General features: G+C 36.1%; 1 protein-coding gene across 6 annotated transcripts in view; it reads right to left on the bottom strand.

Moving 5' to 3' along the window:
* Positions 1 to 19,297, bottom strand: part of LOC108969675 (polyhomeotic-proximal chromatin protein-like) — a 54,057-nt gene that overhangs the window by 30,462 nt on the left and 4,298 nt on the right. The window lies entirely within an intron of this gene.

The following is a 19,297-nucleotide window of genomic DNA, read 5'->3' as shown; positions in this document are numbered from 1 at the left end:
ACTGCGAATAAATATGCACAAATTAGAAGTATATGCTTATTTGTACATATGTCTATGTGGTATATCAACATATATATTATGTACATATGTATGTTGAAAACTTAAGACTTAAATCCAACTGGACACTCATCGAGCAGTCGTCTCATAGACTTTTGACCAAATCCATTTTTATGCAGCTGTGTGTACGAGTATGTATTTCATTCGATTATCACAGACACATACTATGTATTTACCTGATTTAATTTCATTTCTGCATTAGGAGCTGAWATGTAGTGACCAAAACTGTCTCAGCATCAACACAGAGCGTCACTGCGTGAATTAATATAATACTATATATCATGTGTATGTGTTCAGATATGTATATTGATGTATGAGTTTCATTATGTGCATTTTTAATGATATTTATTCTGCCCGACATTAGTTCGGCTCGTGGCGCGTGYATAGACTAAGGGCAAAGGATATGCGGGCACAAATATAAAACTAAACGTACATATATGTATGGATGYATGTGTAGAGGAGGACTTTTTTATTAATGATAAAAATTTATTATGCACACACTACAACGAATGCTGCTATTGCGATAACACTAGCAAAATAGATCAAACTAAATATAATAAAAAATAACTGTTTTATAGAAAAAATGATTTTTCGCAAAAGGTTCATGAAAGATAAGCGATGTGGTGAAGCAGAAGTACAACATCCATCAAATATACTTGTCTATGTGCATTAGAGTATTTACAAAACTGTCGGTTGCCACTGCTGATGATTTGGCGAAATTATGGGATTTCATTTTACTTAACGATTGGCAAAATAAAGAACGAAATATTACATTAACTACTCACATTAAACGCGTGAGGGCGTAGCTTGATAAATATGGCTGAATGGCAGGCGCTTGGGAATTGGATTAGATGTGGTCGGAAGATTAATGAAATATTGCACAAATGATTTCGTTGAAGTTAGAAGAAAACGGGAAACGTACACACACACATGCCGCGATATATAAATACGAAAATTTAAGCCAGTTTCTTTTTTTTTTGCTTTGCTATGGCGAAATCACAGGGGCATAATAACATTAATATAATGACAAAAAATATATGTATATAAGTTAATTTAAGAACAAAAAAGAATTCATAAACTTTACATATATATATGCGTACATAAGTATATACACAGATGTAGTAATAGGTCTAGTAAAAATGCATCCCTTAAATTCAAGGCTAGAATGAAATTGTTGCCAGTTTGAAGGTATTTTCATAATGACTTCAACTCTTCAGGCAAATCTTCTTAGCCTTCTTGATTGGCGTAGTCACCGCTTACGCGATTATAGCCGAGTTAACAATAGCGTCTTTTTTTCTTTTCGCTACGTGGCGCCAATTAGATATTCCAAGTGAAGCCAGGTCCTTCTAAACTTGGTCCTTCCAACGGAGTGGAGATCTTCCTCTTCCTCTGCTTCCCCCGGCGAGTACTGCGTCGAATACGTTCAGAGCTGGAGTGTTTTCGTCCATCCGGACAACATGACCTAGCCAGCGTAGCCGCTGTATTTTAATTCGCTGAACTATGTCAATGTCGTCGTATATCTCGTACAGGTCATCGTTTCATCGAATGGCTAATACTTCAGCAAAAACAWTCGGCAGAGAAAGTAACAGGAACAGTAATCACTAGTGTCAAGACGGGACTATCAGGTGGCATTATAATATAGCGTCTACCACCAGGGATGACATGATTTTGACAGCTTGTGGCGGCCATGTTTGTTAACGGATTTTTGTCAAATTTTGTTAGTTTGTTCAGTAGAATTGTCATTTCATCATGCCACTTTGGTACAACGTATGAAAATTGTCCATTATTATTACGCAAATTCACGTTCACCAAAAGAATGTTGAAAAATCATTTCCTCAAATGTGGTCTATTTCGGATTAAAAACTTCATCAACACATAAAATTGTCGCTATTGGGGCGAATCAAATCCTCGTGTGATTCAGGAAACACGATTGCGTCCTCAAAAATGGACCTTTTTGTGGGCATTGTGTTATGGTGGCATCATCGTGCCTTGTTTCTTTCGAAATGAGGCAGAAAATCACCATCAACAGCGTTATAACATGGTTCTGTTGACTTTCTCCCTGAGTTTAATGAAATTGACGTAGCGTCTTGTTAATTTCGAGAAATGACCCAGTCAAATGGACGCCAAGATCTTGTGATTTAACGCCTCTAGATTAGTTTGTCTAGGGTTATGTTAAATCAAAGATTTACCCAAATTAACGAGTAACGCTCGCTTCATGCTTCACTGTGTTATTAAAAATTTTCGTAAAAAGAGGATAATCATAGAATTATGACATAGATAATCATAAATGACACAAAATTATCTGCATAACAAAAACGCCATTTTGAACAAATGCAAGTGTTTTATTTCATTTTAACATCATTCTTATTGGTAGTGAGCTCACGGAGCGAGTCACTGTCGATGGGTATAGCCCAGCATTGTCTTGACGGAAACTATTCCACTCCTATTAGCCACATATGGCCGCTTTTGGGTGATTTGTTCATATATTTCAAGTGTCCGAAGGAATAGGTTGATCGTAGGTGAACTGGTCATAGTAGATGTTTCCCTGTCAATCCGACTGCGGTACTCGCCGTTGCCAATACGCAAAGGACCATAAATCTTCCGCACAAGTTTTCCCTCGAACTCTCCTAAGACCGAATCATCAGATGATGTCTTTCTCCAAGCCTCTGCACCATATAGTAGGACGGGAATGATGAAGGACCTTTAGAGTGCGGTCTTGGTTCGTCGAGAGAGGGCTTCATACTTTTCAATTGCTTACTCAGTCCGAAGTAGCACCTGTTGGCCAGAGTTATTCTTATTATTGTTTAAGAGTATTTAATTTTCGTAGTATCATCGAAAACGTTGCCTACATTTCAGCGCGATGATAATAATATATTGAAATATGTCGATTATTGTTGKTTAGATAATAAACAGCGTTACTATCGTTTTGTTGAGATTAATTTAAATATCATAATTGCTTAATAGATGATTAAATTATAGATAAAAGTGGAATGTACTTCACATACAGTAAGGAATGGATCCCATTTTTTATTTTTTTCTAATGTAATCCGTTGTGAAAATAAGTCCAAAACGACTTTTGCTACCTTTGCACTCAAGCGAATATTCAAAAACCTGCTTATTGAGAAAGCTACACAAAGGATTAGTTTTAGTTTTTGAGATGCACTTATGTTTTTAACATTTCTGAATGAATGGAAAACATTTTGTAATTTTTACGTATTCTTCTTACAAAAGGGCTTGTGCCTAACATCGTCACGAACACTATAAAACCGATTAACAGCCAATTTACCATTACAGCAACTCGCTCACGCCTAAGAACAGCGGGAAAGGTATGAGCAGCACCTGTCGCCAAATAGCTAAGCGTATAAACTATGAAAACGCGACAGAAATGTTTCAAGCAATTCTTTGCATATTTGTGGCATTTGTGACGTGCAGCAGCGCGCTTATTATAATTATGAGCGAAATTTTAGCGAAAAAACGAGCGAGTGCCAAGCAATCTAATTATGGACACAATGGTACGTAAAATACCTAGCTACACACATACACCAAATATCTAGCTCGTGTTTGGATGTAGGTGAGTGTGTGTGTGACATGCGATTGCTAAGGCAGGCGCAACGCCAACAAGGATAATTGCGACAGCTGAGCGGAATTCAAATGCTTTTTAATTTCAAATTCAAGTAGCTGCAACAGAAACACGTATTTTCACATTTACAGGCGCATATACATACTTACTATTGCAGCACAAGCAACAAAGAATAGTTAGAAAAACTGTATTGCGAAACAACAACAACAAGAACTAACAATAGAATAGAATTGGAAAATGAAGCAGCGTAATTTCCATAATTGACACACAAACGAACGGACTATGTGCAGACGTATGTATGTATCTATAAAATGAAACTTCGTATGGGCGTATGTTCAGACTTACATACATATGTATGTACATACATAATCGTATGTACATTGTTCTTGTTGTTGCGCAATGGTTGGAAATACCCAAGTGCACATGGCCGCCGCAAAAAATATTGCGCAAAGAGCACGTACCACAAATTCCTTTTACACAACGACACACACACACACTTATCGCAGTCGACACCCATATAAATGCATTTTCGAAACCAGTAGAGGTTACGCCTAATACACACAGTTGGTGCTTTTGACTCGTCAGCGCTCGAGCGCGAACCCGCCGCACATCCTTTGGCTTTGAACGCGCTTATATACTCATATACATACATACATATAATGTATGTGTGTGTGTGTTTGAGTTTGTAAATGCAAGTAGCACGCATACATGTCGCAATCACTTGGTCGTTCGCCGTTCTTAGCCTTTGACGGATAACAGAAAATACCGAAAACTTGTTTTGAGCGCAGCGTAGAAAAAGCGCCGAACCGTTACGTGAACGTACCAGAATACGTACGTACGAATGTCTGTTTATGTGTATGCATTCATATGTAAATGCATGCAATTAGACCAGCATACTTATCGAAACAGCGGCATGTGTGCTTTCAAACAAATAGGTTTGCCAGCCAAGCACTTTTCTACCCAGGACAAAGGATTACAAATTATATTTGATCAAAATCAAATTAGTCCTTTTCATACGTGTGTACAAGTACGAAAACTGGAATGTGCGCGAAGCTGACTATAYTCAATAGAAATTTTTGAAACTTTCTCATACTAGAAATACCAAATTTTCTGAYTGCTTTTTTGTATTGCTTCATGATATCTTTATAGAGTTGCCAAATTTTAACCTTATAACTTTCATTGAAAGTTTTATTCAACTGAGTTCTGATATTCTTATAAATGTACACCAGGGAGGGAGCTCCTCTTTCTCAGAACAGTTAAATGTGAAAATTGAAAATTGTTTCAATATTCTTCACCTATTTGTCTAACTCTTGAGTATTAGTGATCTTATTATTATTTCTGTTTATTTCTAAGCCCCTTGTAGACATCTTCTTCTTTATTGGTGTAGACACCGCTTACGTAGTTAAAGCCGAGTTTACAACAGCCCTTTTTGGCGCCAATTGGAAATTCCAATTGTAGCTAGGTCTCCTCCACATGGTCTTTCCAACTAAATAGAGACCTTCCACTTCCTCTCATGACCTAGCCAGCGTAGCCGCTGTCTCCTGTCAATATCGTCGTGTTAACTTATAGACTTTGGGCTTAGTTCGGCGAGAAAGCAGGAGAGAGCTATTAGTCTAAACTATATTTATACCATCCCTCTAGAATTTCGATAATTTGAAAGAGCACTGAGTCTATCTGTCTTTCCGTCCGTATATACAAGATGTAATCAATTGAGATATCGGAACCGCCGATATCAGACCACTATATGGCTTTACAAACGGATCGAGAAATCATTTTTACTCCAATAACAAAGTGGAATATGTATACAGTATAGACCTTTCTTTAAGAGAAAAAGCATAATATTCATAGCCAATGACATTAAGTTGGAATCGCAGTATGTGCGTTAACGAATCCACACAATGAACTTCGAAGCGAAGAAATACCGCAGCATTCGAACAGGAAATAATCGCCGGTTAAGTGTTACTTGGAAGGGGAATCAAATTAAAACTAACCGACAAAGTGACAAAAGACAAGAAAAAGCAATAAATACAACAACAGCAATATGACAAATTCAGTAACAGGACAAGTCCACTAAAAGAAGGGGGACGACAGTCGACCGTGTAACACTGCCAAGTTTTTCCGCCTCACCTACCCCGCTAAACTCTCGATTTTCATTTTGCACTTCTGGTCAGTGACACGGCACCAAGCCAAGGAGATACAACAACAAACATTTAAAACAAGCAAACTAGAAAGGGACGCGCATTGCAAACCAAAAATGTGGCCAACAATGACAGCTCTAAAAATAATAAAAACAACAATAGACAAAAAAATCGTTATTAAAAACACGTTTTAAAAAACACAAGCTCAGTGAAAACCGAGCTGGTCTAAAAAGTGCACATTGCACACACAGTTTTATAAAACTCGATAAAATTGTAACGTGCGAGCCGCAGAATAACAGGACATAGGCAGAAGATGGCGTCCCTTCCGCATTGGCAATAGAAGCGGGAACAAATACGAAGCACAAATACATGCACACCAGCATAATTTCTCATGTTGTACATATTAGTAGGTTGCATGTGTGTGTGTGTGTGTTTGCTGTGAAAAACCAACTAGATTCACGTGCACATGAAATAATTTAAATTTCTCTCTGCTATATACATATGTATAGTATGTAGGAAATTTCGCCTTCGCCCGTCTCAGCCAGCGATATGCAAGCATGTGTGTGTGTGTGTGTGTGTGTGTGTGTATGGGGCGGTGTTTGAGTACGAAGCATTCGACGGGTCGCGCAGTACAACAACAACAATGTAATAGCAATAAAAATGGCATTCCGGTTTTTTGTTTTGTTTGTGCAGCCGTGTTTTTTTTTTTTTTCTACCATAACTTTTGTCGTTGTTGTGTGACATTAGCAATGAGAGAAAAGCACAGCAGCTATGGCGGACTCGTATCTAAAATCAAAATTTCATGCCACACACAAAGCAGTCAAAATGTAGTAGTTGCAAATTCATTGATGCGTACACTGTAAGAATTAATAGTGCCAAATTAGTAAATTAGAATAACATGCGGATTATGAAAATTCAGACTTTATAAAAATTATGAATTATAGAACGATTTTTTTAGTTGATTTTACGATTATTATTTTATTTTCAGTAATTGCCAAATTTTAATATTAGCGAAAATACTAAAAAAAAAACTTGATGACTTAAACCGAATTGCAAAACAAAAAATCTTAAGACAAAATTTCAAAATTATCAGATTTTAATAATTGAAAAGGATCAGTTCAAACAAGAAAAAAAGTTTGACTGAAACTATATTACCCTTCACAAGAAAGATTTAAGTACAAGGACAAGGAAATTTTAGCGTTCCCTTTAGGAATAAGCATGTCAAGTTTCGTGATGATATCTTGTCAAATGAAACAGATTTCTATACGAGACCTACATACATTTTTATCGTTCGCTTTGCATGTTCAGGAGTCATCATTAGAGTGTGTTTGTATAACGTGAATTATATTTTATAAAAAAATTGTTTTTCTTCGTAAAATTCTACCGACTACACTTAATAAGTGGAAGAAGGTATATAAAATACAAGAGAGTACAAGGAGTCCTCACGAACATGTCTTGGAATTTTTCCACGAAACCTGTAAAAACACAGAAGAAAGCTTAGCAAGAAAATTAAACTCGCTGGGAAAAATTATGCAAGTTAAGTTCATTGAATAAAAAAATTAATATTTCCAAATTATTTTCAGACTTAAGGTTTCAAAATCTCAACATTATTTTACAACAATAATTAACAATTTACTTTAGCAAAACCAGCAATCTCCCAAAACCAAMTTCTCACCGTGCATTGATGGCAAAGCCACATATGCGAACAACTAACGGCACTTATTCTCCTGCAGTCATTATCCTGAATCGCCGTTAAAACTGTCAGTAAACAACAAAAAAAAGATACACACTCATGTTAACGCTAGCATAAAAAATTTATATAAAATCCTATTAGAAAAGCTGTTAGAAATCGTGAAGCTGTAAAAGAAAAAACACCGAAGCGAACGCGAAATGAAAATAAAAATTAGTATAGTAAAAATCATATTTTATTACAACAACGCACACAATACGCTTTGTCAAAAGCACATGTACGCGCACACGTRCACACACACGCAACAGAACACGTAAAATAGTTTATGTGTATGCGAATATGTCGGAATAAAATTGCCACAGCCTTTGGCGTCGGTCGATTAATCCTCGACGTTGGCCAGAGTCAGCGAGGCAGGAAGGCTGCTGCTAATTGTATATACAGGCAGCAACAATAGCGCAAATCAAAAAAGGAAAATCGAATAAAAATACAAGAAAAACGGAGCGTGCGTCCCCTCGGTTCACATAGTTGCTGCGCTGTGTGGAAACCATTGAAATCGCCAAATGCGCTCGACAACACGTCGCTTAATGCGCTCAAAGTATTTTCTTGCTGACTAACTGAATGCGACCGATCTGGTCGCTGCGCTGTATACATCTACGCGTCCTTCCCTTTGTACCGCTTTCAATATATTCTGTACATTCGCCTGCTATTATGTGCCTTGCGTTGTTATCCTTCTTCCATTCACTTCATTCGATATTTTGTATCCTTGTTGCGCTGCAATAAACTCCCAACACCCTACTGCGCAAGCTCAGCAAAGGCAGCAAGTTTTCACCGCTGTCATTGGCGCTCTCTTTCTTTCTTTCATCCATATGTGTACGTCGGCATCTATCTTTTCCTACAAATTACGAGAAGGCTGCCGCATATTCACATAACTTGTCTTATATTGACATTTTTCCTTCCTTCTTCGCTTCTATTTTCGGTGCTCAGCGTGTCCTTTGTAGCGTACGCGCAATATTAAATTTCATTTGAGAGATACCTTGTATGTACACCAAAATTAAATGCGCGCCTTGGTGTCCCCACGCAACCCACAGGCCTATACTTGACACATCATCGACATACATATGTATATATGTATATATTTGCAGGCATATACATATATACATATATGGCCAGAGTCCATTTGGAGCAGTATAGTGTGTACTTATGAAGTTTCTAACTCTCTGTTTGGGAGAGAGGAGGGCAGTGAACTTSCGGAGTAGTAGAACTCCTGCTATTGGCGCGTTTTTATTATTGCTCTATTGCTAATGCTACGCAGAAATGTATGCTTCTTTTTCCAAATACCTTAGTTAACGAGCGGATTTCGCGGCATTACCACTTCCCTTTTTATTGCTATGCACTTTTGTCGTTGTTGTTGTTTCTTTATGTTTCAGCAGCCGCATAACTCACAAAGTTCACTTTTTATCTTTTCATTTCGTTTTCTCGTTGCCATTTTGAAAGGAAATTATATATGCATAGCACTCTGGCATTTTATCCTGTTTATGGTGATGCGGCCATTTACATTTTCCACTAAGGTTTGCTTCGAATTTCATGCTGCTGGTGTATGAAATTTTTTTTTTCAGAGGGAAATGAAGATATGAAAACTAGAAAGCATACATACATACTAGTACACATTTAAGCTTGTCGCTGCAGCTAAACGAGATTGAGTTATAAGTTCGCGGATTCAGGCAGGTGATATAGAGCAGATGTGTAAAGTAGCAGTAGTAGTAGAGTCGTCATTAAAATTTCTTAACTCCTTGTAAAAAAGTTTGGACATTTTAGAAGCGGAAGATAACAAAGAAAATCATTTATAACCTTCAAAGAACAGCAATAAACACTTTAATAAATATTAGACACAGACTTTTGTGCACACTCTTGACTAATTTGATAACAAAACAATTTATTTTCAACATTTCGTCTCTTTTACAGACTATTTAATAAAACGGTACATATCGCTTAAAAACAATAAGTTTTGCATAGTTATCGAAATCGATAGCTGCTACAGCCTCATTTCATATTAACAGATGTTCAGATGTTCAATAAAATGTATATATACTTTCTTTTAAGTATGATAAGTAAACAAATATTTGTTATATTATTTAATGCACTTGACAATATTAAGATGTGTTATTCATATAAATACACCACACAGAGTTTCTATTAACGAGTAGAAGGGGGCCACAGTTTGATAAATACATATATTATATAGGACATTGTGATAATGTAAAACAAAAAGCAATAAACTAATTCCCAAAGGCAAACCAAAACTAACTGGATACCGTTTAAAATGTTATGATATTATGAATCATTGAATAATATTTGGATCATAGAGAAGTAAATGAACTCGACAATATATTGCACAAGGTACATATATTGAAAACATTTAAAAGAAAAAAGTTGCTCAACTTTATAAGTGCAAGAAAAATCAAAATAAACAGCTTATTCTCTTTTGTATATCCCAAAAGTTTTGGTTTTGCAAAATTAATAAACTATAAAAATGTATAATTCCTATAACAACACACTCATGTATTTCTTATTATCTAAAAATTTTTAAATTCATTTAATTATCTATACCGTTTTTTATATTATTGTAAATAATTTAACTTAACCTAAAAGGTTATTGCACACTTTCCAACACTGCTTAGATTTSTTATTTCTATTAAATTCAATTGGACTGGTTATAAAAAGTGTTTATTGTTGGTTTTCAATATTATAAACAAGATATGTTACAATTTGATATGCGATGACACTTGTTTTACTCTACTCCTCGGTCATTAAAAATAGGCAGCAATAAAACACCTGTTCAATAACAAATCACTAATCTTTTAGCAAAACAGTTATTCAATGCACAAATGCAACTCGTTAACATTCGTACTAGTTGAAAGTGGAGSGAATTCCGCTCGCCATCAGTGCAATGCCAACACAACACAATGTCAAATGAATGAAGTGTTGTCAGCAACCACTTTTACAATAAAATACAACAAAATTAGGTCATTACTAGAAAAAAAAAAAAAAAACAAGAAATTGTAAACACACATATTGGTGCTACCCTTAATCTCAGACACATTACACCTGATTTCAAGGACATAAACAAAGGCTGATAATATGTAAGTGCATACTCATATGTAGAACGGAACGTACATATGTGAGGATATATGCGCACGTTCCTATCAGTATCGGCATGAAATGGCTGAGCGTTGAGAGCAGCAACATCTAGACTTTTATGAATGAATGCCAAGTAATTGCAATATTCTCGTATATATTACTAACTAACTACCACCAAATCCAAGTCAGATGCGATAAGAAGAACCCCTAAAAAGTGGTGGCCACCACCACCGATGACGACGACAACAACTCAGCCGGCCGGCATTAGAAAGACAAGCCATTCCTATATGATGCTACGGTGCTGAGCTAACTGATGAGTAGCAACCACCAAAAGGATCCACCGGGTTATTGTACGGTGGTTAAACATATGTTTTTTGTTGACAAACAAATCAATGCAACCATTGTCTATTGATGTCCGTCAAGTATTATTCTTTTATTTATGAAACCTTTTTTCTGGAAACCCCATGCAGAGCAACATGTCGGCGACTGATAAGAGAAAGATGACCAAAAATGAGTTTAGTGGTTATTTTCTYCCCAAAAAAACAACTTATAAAATAGCATTGTTTAAGCAATAATAACAAGTGGCGTTTAACACATATGCATGGCTGTTGTGGCGCGTGCTGCCAGACGGACGACGGCGTTGGGGAGATGCGGGCGGCAAGCAGCAATGAATGCCATCGAACGGCCTTGCACCTAGAAAACACAAGTGCSTGTTGTGCTCACTCATTTCCACCCTTTAGRTACGTGTACCGAGTACAACAAAACAGAGCAATGCAGAGCAAACGGCATGGCACAGTCAGTTAGTAGGTCTCCGGCGGTCTCTGGCCTCCAATGCCAGAGCCATAATGCCGGTGTTGGTGGTGGTTCTACTGCTTCTGCTCTGATGTTGGCCAACAAACTTGGTGGTGGAAACAGTAGTACTATCCAGGGCTGGTGGTTGTTTGGTTCCAAAAATAAATACCAACCACCGAGGATGATGATGATGATGACGATGGCTATGATGTTGACTATAACGAGCGGCAAGGCAACCAGACGAGTAACCACCAAACAACCAGTGCATCGATATAAACAATTGAAGAGAGATATATTTGAGTGCAGTAAACAAATAAATAGGGGTATGAAAGCATAGGCGTCGAAACAGCTGATGTCGGGAAGTGCCACACAAAAGGTCACAATGACACGTGGTAAGTAGGTTGCACTGCGTCTAGACAAAGTCTCGACATTGCAAAAACAACAAACGGAAATCTGCAACAACACATTAAGGGTGTTCATACCGGCAGGGTAGGAGAGGGTAGGTGGAGCGCAGCGAAAATAAAGTATTTAAGGGAGTGAAATGACAGTGAAGGTGGAAAACAACCACTAAAATGCTACCAAGGTTGTCGCCTCTAGCGGTGGGCTAGGTCAAGTGAGGTGCCGTTATCGTAGACATTTCGAGCATGTGCTCCTACATTGCCACTTTACGTCAATCCATGGCAGTCATATAAGGATATTCCATGCGTAAGCACGCAATGCGGCTGTATAGCGAACGAAGCCGTACAATCAAACAACAAGCACAATAATAAATCGAAGAAGAAATTTATCATTATCATTATACCACATACACTTTTAAGTGTATAAAAAGAAACTTATGTATGTTTATACTAGAAGCGGTCAGCTAGACAGCGCATACAACTAAACGGCCACTCGACCACCACCACCTGCCCGCATTCAAATGTGGAGCAGCTGATGGATATTTATTTACACGCATGCAGAGAATAAAGTATAAAAGAAGGAACGAACAAAGAGTACCAAAAAACTAAGTAGAACCGTACAGAATTTATGTATGTACTTGCGGGCGGTCGTTCGGCTGTATAGTAGGCATCTATGTACTCAGTTAGGTACATGAGCTAACAGGAAGCGGCGCGAAGAGGACGAGGTGTAGTAAGTAGTAAGCATACAAAACAATACAACAAAAGCAGTACTCAAATAACAGCAAAATAATGACGTCAACGACCCGCTTTAACGGATCAAAATTTTTATGCGGCCGACCAAAGGAAAAAGGACGAAAAGAAAACAGACAAAAATTTATATAGACTTGCACCGGTCGATCAGTCTGTTGGTCGGTCGCTGACTCCACAAGCGATACTAAATGCATCAACAACGAGTACAGCAACTAACAACGCGCAGCGTACGACAAATAAGGCCAAGAATAGCAATTCATCAGGACGGACTGGCAGCGATCGAGTCGTTAAAGTGCATGAACTCGCGCTGACGTGTCTAAAAATGGACAGATGTGCGGTTGCGAGCGCTAAGCACACACACACTTGCTTACATTGTATCGGTTCTACACACACGCACGCACACACGCCCAAAAACTCGCTGGCAAGGCACGACGCACAGCTTGCCTGCAGGACAAACAGCCGGCTGATAGCTAATGGCTCTTGGCTGCGACGAATGACAGAGACACAGCGAAGCCGATGTGAAAGAAATTCAAATGTATGTATGGATGTGTTTGTGTCAAAAACGTGGAAAGAACCCGCTTGCAATTGGAAAAGTGCCTATAATAGCAACAACAACAGCAGTATTAAGCAAACACTACTGCACATGCGCACATTTGAAGAAATTGAAAAAAAAAACATACATACATACATACATACATACATACATAGATACAAATAAATGGAACGCACCATTCACTTCAATAGGAAGTAGAGAATTCGGTACGCCTGCTGTTACATTGATTCTATTCAAAGATATGAAATAAAAAGTAAAAAATAAATAAATGATCGCAACGCAAGCAGATGAGGCTGCAAGTTGTGTGAGATGAGAGATATATGTACATACATGGATACATATTTAMCTTTGGAGGTAAAACAATGCGCGCTGCTGTCGCAATGACGCTCAAGGACATCTGTGCGCCGCGCGTACCAATCAAAACGGCCAAATGCTGCGACTGCGCGTCCCACTAACTTACAGATAGTAAATACAAACATACATATAAGGCACTCGCACAAATTACACAACAGATTAAACGCCCATTGGACATCGCAATAAARATTTTATAAATATGTAATCGCAAATCGACTGTTCATACATGGCAGATGTCAGATGATTGAAGAGATTAGCAAATGGTGATTCCTAGATAGAGCTAATCATTGAACATCGCATAGTAATACAATCGAGGGAATATAATTTGCTTAATTCACAATGAATATAGAAAATTATTTGACAAGTCTGTGAGCAAAAAGCCATTGAGTCGTCTTGAAAGGACAACAAAATGCTGGCATATGTATGTATGTGCTTAAAACATATATTACTAAATAATTCAAGCTCTTCTTTGAAAAAACTAATGATTGAATTGTATTTACACTGCCATTAAATATTTCAGAAATTTCTATTTATTAAGTAGCAGAGTGAAAATATTTATGYTTAAGAGGTTATATGGGTTTCATCGGCTAAAAAAATTAATTATTTTTAACAATTTTTTCTCATGTAAAAATTAAATATTTTAATTCAATTGTTTATTGTTACAAACATACACTTAACAAAAAAACTTTGAAATTTTTGGACAAAATTTTTTTGAAACTCGGCCATTGTGAGGTTTTAGTTAAACCCTTAACTTCGAATTTGGATGAAGTTAAAAAATCTGAAAATTGAATTTTTGGCAGACATATTTASAAAAAAATTWAAAYTTCATTTCGCGACAAAAACCCTTCGTTCAAGTTTTTAAGAATTGTGYCGCAAAGATCTATACAAAATTGCTTGAAGATCGGTTGAGAAGTTCTCGAGAAGTTTTCGAGAAAAACGCGTTTAAATGCGGCGCACTTAGGCTAGCTAGCCTCCAGCGCACAAGTTCTTAAGGCTGTATCTCCGAAACTTTTATTCGCATCAGTTTAAAAATTTAGGACAATATTCTAGAGGTGTTGTAGAATTTAATAAAACAATCGAYTTTTTGAAACTAGTAAACCCATGTAACCCCTTAACATTTACGACTTGAAAAATAAATACTCAATAGATGGCGCTGGTGTCAAAATGTTTTTAAATATATATTTTTAAATACAAACACGAAACGAACACGAAAAATGTTCCAAGAGTTATCTTTTATAATAAATTATTAGCAAATATAAAATCTAAAGTGACTTGAGGACAAGACGTTTCAAACAAATATAATATCTTATTATTTCGACAGAGGATTGGAGTACAAGTTTAATGCGTTATATGTATATAAAATATTATCATATTATAAATATAACCTGCCGAGAGAAGAAAGCAAGACATTCTATCATTACTAAAAATGTATATAAGCTGAYTACACCGCAAATAAGAACATCGTTATTACTAGAAAATGGATAGTACTTCAAAGCTTAAGTCGCTTCCAAACAGYTGATTGACGTCTACATTAAATATTTGTTGACAGTAGAGAAAAAATTCCTTGACATATGGATTTCTTGAACTTTTTCAGACACCAGAAAAAAATTAATATGAATGTTCGTCTATTAAAAAATAAAAATTACAAACATTATAACTGGTATGCTGAAATTATTTTCTTTCAGTTTCAAAAACATATTTCTTAAAAACAAGGAACCTTTGATGAAAGTATTACCAACTTTACTGTGTAGTCTAGTAATCAACCCGATCCTCATTATCAACATTAAATATGATCATTACTATTAACAACACGCTATTTTGTGTGTGAATCAGCTGCTCCGAGCAGTTCAAACATTTTTCTATGACTACTGTTAGCATATGCTTGCGTGTGTATATCTAATGATAAAGCAAACACATGAAACGAAAAAGCATCTGTCAATACAGAAAAGGGGGCTTGATCTTTGTTGTTGATATTTCTGTTTTTCGTACATCTGTTGTTGGTTGGCTGCTTTTTTTTAATAATGACCTTTTGATAACTMATACGTTTTTATGCTGGTTAATCGCAGTTAAAAAAAGAAGCATTGTGGTATTTTATTAGATTATTTTTATGAGACATTGTTTTTAGTATTCTAGTGGTTCATTGGGGGTAATGGCATTGCCCAATAATACTATATCGAATATTTTTGAAACTTTTTTTATGAATTAACGTATAAATAATAAGGAAACTTATTCAAAACGACTAAAATATATTTATTACRCCCGGATAACTGGATATTTAAAATCTCCTAATTTAGAAATATTCAGTTTCGCAGTGACCGCCAGAAAACCAAGAACCCATTAAACAAAATTATATTGTAAACATTATATACTAAATAGTAGGAAGATCAATAAAACCTGCTGTTTTATGCAGAAGTTTTATTCCAAACAGTAAGATGCTRACAATTGAATTGTAAAATTTCATTAAAATTGAAATTTTCTTTTTTTTTACAATAAAGCCAAACTCATTTTCTTCACTTCAAACTAGTAAAATATACAATAAGATTATGGAAATAAGGATATAGCAAACGAAATATAGGTTATCGCCACAGAATTAATTATGCACACCGGTCAATCAAGTTTTAGGTTTAAATAAAATCGCATGRCATGACTTACGTTTATGTTTACAGGCTTATAGACGCATCGAGACTTTCCATGTAACATTTGAATAACAAAAAAACACGTTCAACACATGGACAACAACTACCGAATGTTATTACAAAAGTGAATTATGTGTAATATACAATATCTGAAGGAAGGCGTATAAAAAAAAGGTGCTGGCTTCCGCTTTCAAGCCACCGAACAATAATGCTGCGAGGATATTAAATATAATGACAACTTCAGCTGTCTGGGAACGGAACGGAGTATTGGAGCTGAAAACAAAAACACGAAGGTTGCCATATTGAAGAGGACAAACAATGGAAAATATATAATTTATTATTATTGCTTGCATATACATACAGTTGCGAGCATTGAAATAGTAGTGCCTATTGGCCAAGAGAGTTTTGCTTTAAATATTGTTTCTTTTATGATATTGCTCGACGGCAATTATTTTAGCTATATTCTCTGAAGTATAACGGTCCTGTTATATACAACAATAAGTGTGAATTACTAACCGTTACTTTTTTAAAGCCAATTTTATTGAGATATCTGTTTTTATGAGCGAGCAATAGAATAGTAGTGAACGATGAGATGATTGCAAACAGATAATTTTTAATAAAAAAAATTTAATTTTATTTAAAAAAAAGTTTCCAGATCTTTTATTAATTATTCAATGCAAAAAGCAAAAAAAAAAATATGACTTTGCACTTTTTTTGGGTGGGCCGCGGGAAGTATTGCAGTGACGAAAAACGAGAATGTATTCAATCTCTCATAAACGGTAAATCCTACAAGGGAGTGGAAAGAATTGTAGGGTGTTAAGCCACAACGACTCATAATGCAATTATTTATAAAAAAAAAGTCGAAAAAAGGGTCTCAATATGGATTCTTTCCGAGAATTTTACACCAATAGTTGTAAGATGTGCCAAGACTCGACCTAGAATGTCAGCAATGGAGATTCGGAACGAACTGAACCTGGCCTACGGTGTTCATACAGTGAGAAGACTTCTACATGAACATAATATATATTTCCGCAGTTATCGATAAGTACCGTTATTAAAAAAAAGTCATATAACAAGTTGTCTTACATTTGCCAAAGGACCGATTGAGAATTTGCCGATTGAGAAATGGCGCACCATCTTGTGGACAGATGTGTCGAAAGTTATTCTATACGGCGGTAAAGAGTCCCGTCAGTATCTAAGACGCTCCGCTAATAGAGAGTACGACCCCAGATTCAGCACAAAAACTATGAAGCTTGGCGGTTTGAATTTCATGGTTTGGTGTGTTTTTCTTACAGTCCCAATTTCTTTGTGCAGTCCCAATTCACAAGATTACTAGCATAACAGACCGACACAAATTCGGGGATATAATGCAGTGTATTATGATACCATTTGCTAAAGAGGACATCCCGCTGAAAAGTATATTTCAGCAGAATAATGACCCGAAACATACCAGTAGGGTGGCAAAGGAGTGGTTTCGGGTCAACGGAATTGATGTCATGGATAGGTCAGCTCAATCGCCTGGCCTCTATAGTATTGAAAACCTTTGGGCAGACGTTAAGAAAGCCGTATGGAATGATAAACTCAAAAACAACAATGAGTTGTGGACCGTAGTGCAGCAAGCATGGCAGAACATACCACTAAAAAGATGCCAGTCTCGTAGATTCTATGAAGAGGCATTGTATTGCTGTTATTAAAAATCAAGGCCATGTTACCAAGTACTAGTATCTCGTATAGACGGAACTTCCAAAAATCCTTCAGTTTAAAAAAAAAAAAATTTATTACTTTCCTACTATTTTACTGCTCCCATCAAATTTCATATATAAACACAGCTTTGTGAATAAATATATCTTACACCCATTCAAATTAAAATACTTTTATTAATAAACGTAGCCAGGGAAATATGATACTTTTCGATTTCAATTGTTGTTAAAATTGTTTAGAATTTTGCATAACTCACAGGTATGTAAAACTCTAACACCCACTACTATTTCACTGCTCGCAGCTGTACATATATATGTATGTACATATGCATAGATATATAAAAATGCTTTTATTTAAAGGACACACACATACGCATACATATTTATACTAATGAAAATGCACATATGCATTTACATATGTCTATTGAATGAAATTCAATCTGACCACTCGACACATTGACACAACGGCTCATATTGCAAGCAAACAAGGAAAAAGACCAAGCAGAATAAGGAAGCGAGTAAACAGCGTCAGTGACAAAAAAAAATAAGCTGATGCAGTGTTGAAAGGACAACTTGTTCAAATATGTTGATATTGTGTTGCAGTAGCACTATGAAGAATGAACCAACCAGACGCACTGCCTTGCCTCTACTTATAGGTAACTGTGCTGAGGAAGCGTTACAAACATAAATGGATGAGTACATACAAACACATACATATCTATGTGCTTATTCTCAATAAATGCTCCTGTGAAGCTAAAAGATAGTGGTTGGCATTAACGTACTAAATGAATTCATGCCAAAGTAGCGAGGGCACTGAGATTTCCTGCGAACACAATACAACCAATTGCTAAGGACAATGATAAATGTATTTAAAAGTTTGATTTCCTTTTAGCGAGTAGCTCGACGATCAATTTTATTTTTACATTGGTTTCGGGTGTGGCTTATGATCGTAATATAAGCGGCACGTCCTGTACGTCCTGTCTTACGTGTGTAATAGGTGCTACTTACTTTCGCATTGCACTCGCGCATCATAAAAGTAGTGGCAAATATTTATTTATAGTACATTGAACTGTGTGGTAYAGCGTTACCAAACAAACATGTAAAGGAAAACAGGTAAGAATTGACGCTTGGCAAACAAGGATAATGAAAAAGGTTGTAATTTATAATGTACACAAGCGTCATATCTGCTATACAGTGAAAGAAAACAACTTACGCTGACGAAATAATTGCTAGTTTAGCCAGAGAATGTAAATAAAATGCTTTACGTTCTCTGGTTTAGCCAGAGAATGTAAAATGTAAATAAAATGCTTTACATTCTTTGGTTTAGCCATACAATTATTCTGATAAGAATTATTTGGAATGAAACACAGGGTGAAACAAGTGATTCTTTTTATATATTTTTCCAGAAGAGCGAAAAAAGATAAGCCGCAAAATGAGAATTCGTTATTTTTAGTTTTTACTTTTTACAATAACAAAACTATTTTTTATATTTTGTTATCCAGAAAAATCTT

Source organism: Bactrocera latifrons, unplaced genomic scaffold (genome assembly GCF_001853355.1).
Source record: "Bactrocera latifrons isolate USDA-ARS-PBARC rearing strain unplaced genomic scaffold, ASM185335v1 scaffold_260, whole genome shotgun sequence".
NCBI classification, from domain to species: Eukaryota; Metazoa; Arthropoda; class Insecta; order Diptera; family Tephritidae; genus Bactrocera; species Bactrocera latifrons.
Note: the sequence above shows the minus strand (reverse complement) of the source record. Positions and strands in the feature narration are given on the sequence as shown.